The sequence below is a fragment of the Engraulis encrasicolus genome, chromosome 10 (assembly GCF_034702125.1).
Source record: "Engraulis encrasicolus isolate BLACKSEA-1 chromosome 10, IST_EnEncr_1.0, whole genome shotgun sequence".
NCBI lineage: Eukaryota > Metazoa > Chordata > Actinopteri > Clupeiformes > Engraulidae > Engraulis > Engraulis encrasicolus.
Genome location: NC_085866.1, coordinates 7089960 through 7097382, shown reverse-complemented (window position 1 = coordinate 7097382; position 7423 = coordinate 7089960). Strand labels below are relative to the sequence as shown.

Below are 7423 nucleotides of genomic sequence, written 5' to 3'. Positions count from 1 at the left end.
TAAAATACACTATTAGTGTATTGTATTTAAATGTTTTGTAAGTACATTTGTATTTTTAAAGTAATGTGCTAAAGAGTGGTTTTAGAAAATACACTATTAGTGTTTTGTATTTAAATGTATTTTAAGTGTATTTACAAAATAAATAAACTAATTACTGGCCAAAGTACAGTCATTTACCTAGCAAAAAATGTCTATATCTGGAAAATCAAAAAGGCGGAACATGGACAAGAACCCCATTTTATGATGATGATGAATGACTCCCCTTTTTCTATGGAACGCCAAATGAGCCACGCTTAATTAAATAAATACACCAACAAATAATTAATTAAATGTGTCACTAATTAATTTAAAGTAGAATGAAATAATTAAAATTGGCATTAAATGTGTAATTTATGAATTAAATGGTGATTTATATAATGTAATGTTAAATATTGCTTTCGCAATTCAATTAATTATTTTATTAATTTATTTAATTATTTCATGTTACGTGTGTTTCAGCACATAATTAATTAAATTAATCTGTCAATCTCACCCATCAAAGTCAGTGGGCGGAACCACTGACGTAAACGGGCGGGACTAGTGCCAATCTGGTGTTATCGACTGCTTTGGTCTGAAGCGTAACACCTCCTACATGACATGAATGGATCAAGGAGGAAAGCTGCTTCTATTCGAAATATGACCAAAAAGGGTTGTGATTGATTGGGACTGTAGCGCTGTCAACATTTCAAGTGAAAGGCTTAGAGTTTTATCTTTAGGAAAATGTATTCGTAAAATTAGCTTGTTGGCCATGAAGTTTTAAAAGGAGTGGATGCATGTTGTCGAGATACGTTGAGGATGACAGCTGTCTCCAAGTTCTTCTTGGCTTCCTCGCGGCCACTATAAGGGCTCCGGGAACCAAATCTCCTCCATCATCGTGTTAGTTGTTTGACACACTTTCTCACAGGTAATGTAGACAATTTTGAAAGGCATTTGCCGTTGTGTATGAAATGCGCTATATAAATAAACGTGCCTTGCCTTGCCTTGTGTAACCTGACAAAACGTTGGAACTAGCCGTCTACGTGGTCTCATTTTCACCGTGGTAATGCTAGTTGCATTTGTCATAAGTAGCACAGTCAGAGTGACCGCAGACAACGAGTCATTTGTTGGCAAAACAAAGTAGATGGTATGCTAAGAAACATTACCAACGTTGTTCAATAACAATGTTGGCGGACGCTCCATTTTTTTTGAATGGGGTCGAGACGTCAACCAGCGATACTCTTCTAGGAGGGTGCTAGTGCTAGAAAAATAGCATTAGCAGGCATCACTACACAACAAATTTCCAGTTACTTATCACACCATACAAAATAAGCAAGTATGAAGTGATTATTTTGCGAATTCAAGGTGGATAGCTTGGTCACTAGCAAATAGTATGAATATCAAGAGTACATTAAAGGTAGAGTACCTCTCAGTGCTTGGCTTACTAGTTCAACTTCAGAACATTCTGGGACTAGATCTGTCCTAGCCTAGCGAGCCAGACCCGTACAGCAAAAAGCTGTACCAGGGTCTAGGAGGGCTGGGCAGCAGTGTGGGCGGGATAAACGGTTGCTTCAGCACTCAACGCCACGCAATTGGATGGCAAACAACCAATCCCCACACACTTCTGTGTAACGTCACAGCTGTCTTGTGAAGCGGCAACTTCAAGCCGTCGTAGCAGTGAATGCGTGTGATCACCACAGCCACAAACAAGTTTCCTAATAAATCGTGTTTTCACTTACATAGTTCAAAAATGCCTCGTTTTCAACCACACGGCCCTTCTTGATCATCCAGCGAAATGTTGAGCAATGTGGGGCTTGTTAAATGGTTATATTTATGATTGTTGTCAACATGGCATGTTCGGTGTTAGCTAGCTAGCTGTATACCCATAACTAATACACAGCTGGATATTAGCTCTGTGTAATTGACGACAGATTGGCTAGCCGCTAGCTCGGTAGACTCTAGGTGTCATTCCCATCTATTTAGTAAGCGACTCACAGACTTTCAAAGCTCCCAAATGTCTCGTTTTTAATGACATGGATCTTATTAGAATTTGGGGCAGGCATATAATACAAGGCTGGATACCTAGCTCTGTGTTATTGGCGACAGGTTAGCTAGCCAGCGAGGGCCCCTTTGTAGGTGGAGCGGCAAATTCGAGCCGTCGTAGCAGTGAATGCATGTGATGACCACAGCCACAAACAAGTGTCCTAATAAATCGTGTTTTCACTTATACAGTTCAAAAATGCCTCGTTTTCAACCACATGGCCCTCCTTGATCAACCAGCGAAATGTTGAGCCATTTGGGGCTTGTTAAATGGTTATATTAAGACTGGATACCTAGCTCTGTGTTATTGACGACAGGTTAGCTAGCCACTAGCTTGGTAGACTATGCCATTCCCATCTATTTAGTAAGCTACTCAAAGACTTTCAAAGCTCCCAAATGTCTCGTTTTTAATGGCATGTGTCTTATTAGAAATTGGGGCAGCAATTTCATTCTACACCTACAGTAGTGGTCTGATAATAGCGTGTGACTTGGTCCTGTAAAATGCTCAACTTAGCTTACCGAGCTAGTTTAAAACATCGAATGATCAAATGGTATTGTGTTGTGATCTATTTGTGTCCGATAAGTTCATGGTGTATTATTACATCAATCCATGTCAGACACGAAATGTATTATCATCCAGGCTTTTTAAATTAAGTGTACATAGCACGGACGGACACCATGCTTCTTCTTAGAAAGTTTCCTGTTTACTAAGTAGCCCGGCCCCCCTCGCGATTTGATTGGCCCTGTCATCGGATAACTTTCAGCCTCGCAAAACGACCGGGGTCCGCTAGACTGCCCCCGGGAGCAAATTCAATTTGCGGTCGCTAGGGGCGTCTAGATTTCTAGGCTAGATCTGTCCAGTTATGTTCATGAGCCGTCCGAGACTATTTTCTCTCTCTTGAATATGTATGAATCCTGTATTGTCACGTAATGCAGTTAAATAAGTTAAACTGATTTGGTATGTTGTGCACATTTTGCCTTTGTAGGGCAGTAGGCCTACTGTTGTTACCAATAGTATTCCACAATGTAACCTCATGTAGAGTAGCCCCAATTATTGTTTTATGTACTTAATGTGTTTATGTCTGTCATGTGTATACTATAAAGTGCTATAGCGTTCTTCACTCTCTCTCACACACACACACACACACACACTGGTTTTATTCAGAACATTGTGGAAGATGAATAGAAGTAATCTGTTGTAAGATCTGCTGTAATTCCCACATCTGTATCGCACTGTATTTTCAGAAATGAAAAGGGGATACTGTGACCAAACTGGCCTACTGATGTCCATACAGACTAACCCTACACAAGACAATGTCTGTCACATTGGTGCCATGACCAAGTTGGACCTTCGCCCAACCGGGATCATTCTGGACATCATCTGCGTTGTGGTATTATACAGTATATTGCGTATATTGCATCCATGTATGGAAATGGTAAAATATGTAACCCACTTGTACCATCTTAATGTGGTACAATCAAACCTTATTTGACTAATCAAGTGTTGAAGTGATACTGTTTAGCGATTTTAAGATTTAATCTGTAGAGCTTTCTTTTAGATTACTATTTTATCTTAACCCCTCCACCTTTTTTTTTATATTATTCTTTATCTGTTAAATGTTTTGTGTGTGTGGGTGTGAGAAGTGTACCACCCACTGCAAAACAATTGCCAATACTGGGACATAAGGCTACTACTACTACTGTGCTATTTTTGGAAATAAGCTCATATTACACCTCCCTGTGAGTTAAATGATTGAGTTTTACCTTTCTCTAGCCGCCAGTTGGTCTCATAGGATTCAATGATCACTAGCATGGAGCATGGAGGTAGTATTTACACAGCCATACTCTGAAAACGATTGAAAGTACAGGAGGAAGGTAAACCTCGATCATTTAACTCAAGGGGAGGCGTAATATGAGCTTATTTCCACAAATGGCACAGTATCAATTTAGCTGAGATTGCAAGCTTGCACTGATCATGGATCATCTGACTTTATGTGTGTTATTTATGCAGATAATCAACAAAGCCTGACTGCCCACAACACCTGGATCAGAGAGCCAGTCCAATGAAATCTGTCAAGAAAACCGCAGATAAACAAGGCCTGTATCATCATTGTAGTCTAGTACTACACTTTTATTATACACGAAGACAGAACATGACATGCTTGTATCATTGCAAAAAAAAACCTAACTACAATCAGTCATGCACTCTCAGACTCACTCTTACTATACAACTCATGTTATTCATTACAATGTGTTCATTCAGCTGTAACATACCCACATTTTTAATTTAAAAAACCCCTCAAATCTCAAGAACCTGAATGAATATATGTGTCTCCAGGCTACAATGGGTTAAAGCGCTGGAGGCCAGAAGGAAAGTAGAGTGATTACACTCATTCTCAAACTGGGCACAATGTGGACAGTATTCCAAGTGCGCCTTTAAATAATATTGGTTTGTGGGTTTTGTGTTGTTTATTCAGAGGTGGGCCCCAAGGTTCAGTTACACCATTAGGTGTAAGTGATCACCATTCTTTGTTACACCATGATTTTCCTAAATGTATGTATATTCCAGTTCAGTCTTGTTTATATAATTCTGCACAACTTGGTTTATCTTTCTTCCCATGTTTAACTGCAGTCAACCTGCCATCCAAGCCGAGACCAAACACATCATAGCACTGTGGTGGTCAACCAAGGTTCCAGATGAGTTCCACGACGTGTCCACCAAGACCAGAGGAGGCTGCTGCGGACAGCTCCCCTGCGAGAAACCTTGCTACGCCCAGTATAGGCACACAACTCTAATTTCACTGCATGTTTTAGTATTTCTATGCATGCAACCTATAAATCCTTTAAATCTTGCAATTGATGTAGACTTGTAAGCCATCTTTAAGCAACTAATACGTTATTCTAACCTCTTCACATTGATACACATTTTGTGCACTTCAGATCAATTTCCTGTATTTTGTTCTTGCTCTTTCCCTGCAGAAACACAATTGAACAGATTTAATAAATGTTCGTCTTTGTCAATAATTGTATCTTCTTTTCAGCATGAACTGAGCCAAGTTAACTTTCTAGTCAAAGTATCTATTGGAGGCATAAATAACAAGAGGAAGACTAGCCATCAATAATTATAATATTTACAAGCAGTGAAAGAGGCACGGACTATCCAAATATGCCACATATTTGTTACAGTGAAGAAGTTGTGATGCTGTACATGTTTACTCCATCTACAGGCTGCTATAGACTGTTAGTTTTCCACAAAGAAGCCTAGAGTCGAGACCTTTGTTCAATTTGACATGCTCTTACTCTTGACAAATGGGTACTATATCAGCTTTATTACTTTATTGAATCCTAAAATTGTCCAGCACGTATGAATTGGACGTTGTATCTTGGAGTAAATAAGCTACTATCCAGATTTAAAGATCAATGTGAGCTGAAAGAATTTTTTCATCCCTGCGCAAGAGGCCAGGAAGTTTTGTCAAAGGTTGGAGTAAGTCTCTTTTTTCGCGACTAATGGTGACTAGATATATCGATTAGTCCACTATTTCTCAACAGGGGTGCCGCGGAAAAGTGGCTGATGAATAAATTATGTAATATAAGATATTTTTGTCTAAATTGATAAGTTAATGCTAGTCAGTGGAATCTTTCATCTGCCATTTACGCACAATAAAGTAAATTTAGGTCACCCCAGTAAGCTGCAACTTCAAACGTAGGTCGTGTGACCAAATGTGTTACTTGTCTAAGCATGTGTGGTATCGGATGCGATGCCATGTTACAGCTTGTTGGTTTGGGGTGCCTTGAAATTTTTCATGAATTGGAAGGGTGCCTCGCCTAAAAAAAGGCTGAGAAACACTGGATTAGTCGACTATTAAAATTATAGTTAGTTGCAGCCCTAGTAGGAATATCATCAATACAATATAGCTGTTATGCTACAACTGCTGATAATACAAAATAAAAAAAACGCGGGGGGGGGGATAGACTGAATTGTCCCGCAGGCCAATGGTAGGCCTACTGTTCCACCCAAAAACCTTTCCCTAACCTCATTGAAATCGTGCCTAACAGTCAGTTAACATCAGCCATACCTACCTCTAAACCACAATGTAATGACCTCTAACCATGCTCTACTCATAATAGTAGAGATGGACCTAAACCACAACCAGGGTGGAATCATGCTTAAACCCAAGTCAGTACACAATAACAATACAAGATAACCTCTGTGGAAGATATATGGGATGTGGGAGCCTATAGGGCCGACCCCATGTCACATGTAATAGAAGTTACTACTTTGTGGCCATGGTAGGCCTATGTCAGAAACGTCAAATTAACATGATGCATCTGAAGTTGGTTTTGTTGCTGTTCCTGTCAGCATTCTGCCGTGGTCTGTGGGGCATTCTCGTGTAGTCACTTCTTTGGTAGGTGCGTGGCTTTGCCATCAGTTCATCCGTCCCAGTCCCATCTTCACTGTAAAAAGAAAAAAAAGCTTTTGGTAAAGAAAACCAATGGAAGCAGTAGCAGCTAGCGAAAGAGAGACGGGCAGTAATCAGTTGCCTGGAATAGACAGACGTACTGTACTACACGTTACAAAGTATGTGCTACAATGTTACCTAATGTTACCCAAGCCCTAGTATGTTCACACACATCGCTACTACAGTGAAGTCAGATTGTTTTGACGAAGCAACTAGTTCTACATCTCTAGGTTAATTTACATGCATGCACAGATTTTTCAAGGATGGCTGGGCTGGGCCACTCATGACACTAATCCACTTGCACCTCAAATGCACACGTCTCATCCTTGCTCAACAACATATCACATCATGGGCTTTTAGTGAAAAAAACAAAAAACAGATGAATATACTATCTGCCATAGCCCATTATATCTCAACAGTAGGACAACCACTATCTGAGCACACGGTAAGCTAGCTGGTAGACAGCTGCTGGCTAAGGTTAGCCATTCCGTTCAAATTGAACTTGCTTAACCTAGGTCAAAACATTAACCATGTGTAAATTTACACATTTTTATAAAAATGGACTTACCAGTTGAAATGTTGATCGCGGTGAATGAATGCTGGCGGGTCACCTTTTACCTCACCGATCTGGGTGATTCACGTTAATACCTACACACGAACGTCCGACAAAATCTTTCCTATGATCAGCTCTACGCTCGATCTGTTTTGACTTGATAGGTAATGCAACCAATCAGATTTTAGGATACGCCCACAGACTTTGATGGGTGAGTTTGACAGATACAATTATTTCATAATGTGCTGAAACACACGGGCCATGAAATAATTAAATGAATATAATTCAATAATTACTTAAATGGTGAAAGGAGTACTTTAAATACTTTTCTACTTTTATAAATTAATGACACATT

At 39.7% G+C, this 7423-nt stretch overlaps 1 long non-coding RNA gene across 1 annotated transcript; it reads left to right on the top strand.

Annotated features, from left to right (window-relative positions):
- The first annotated feature begins 576 nt into the window (after nucleotides 1-576).
- On the top strand, nucleotides 577-5079 carry LOC134457552 (uncharacterized). Its single transcript, XR_010036444.1, has 3 exons — nucleotides 577-943; nucleotides 3301-3446; nucleotides 4067-5079. It is a non-coding gene; the product is annotated as an uncharacterized LOC134457552 (long non-coding RNA).
- The last annotated feature ends 2344 nt before the right edge of the window (nucleotides 5080-7423 follow it).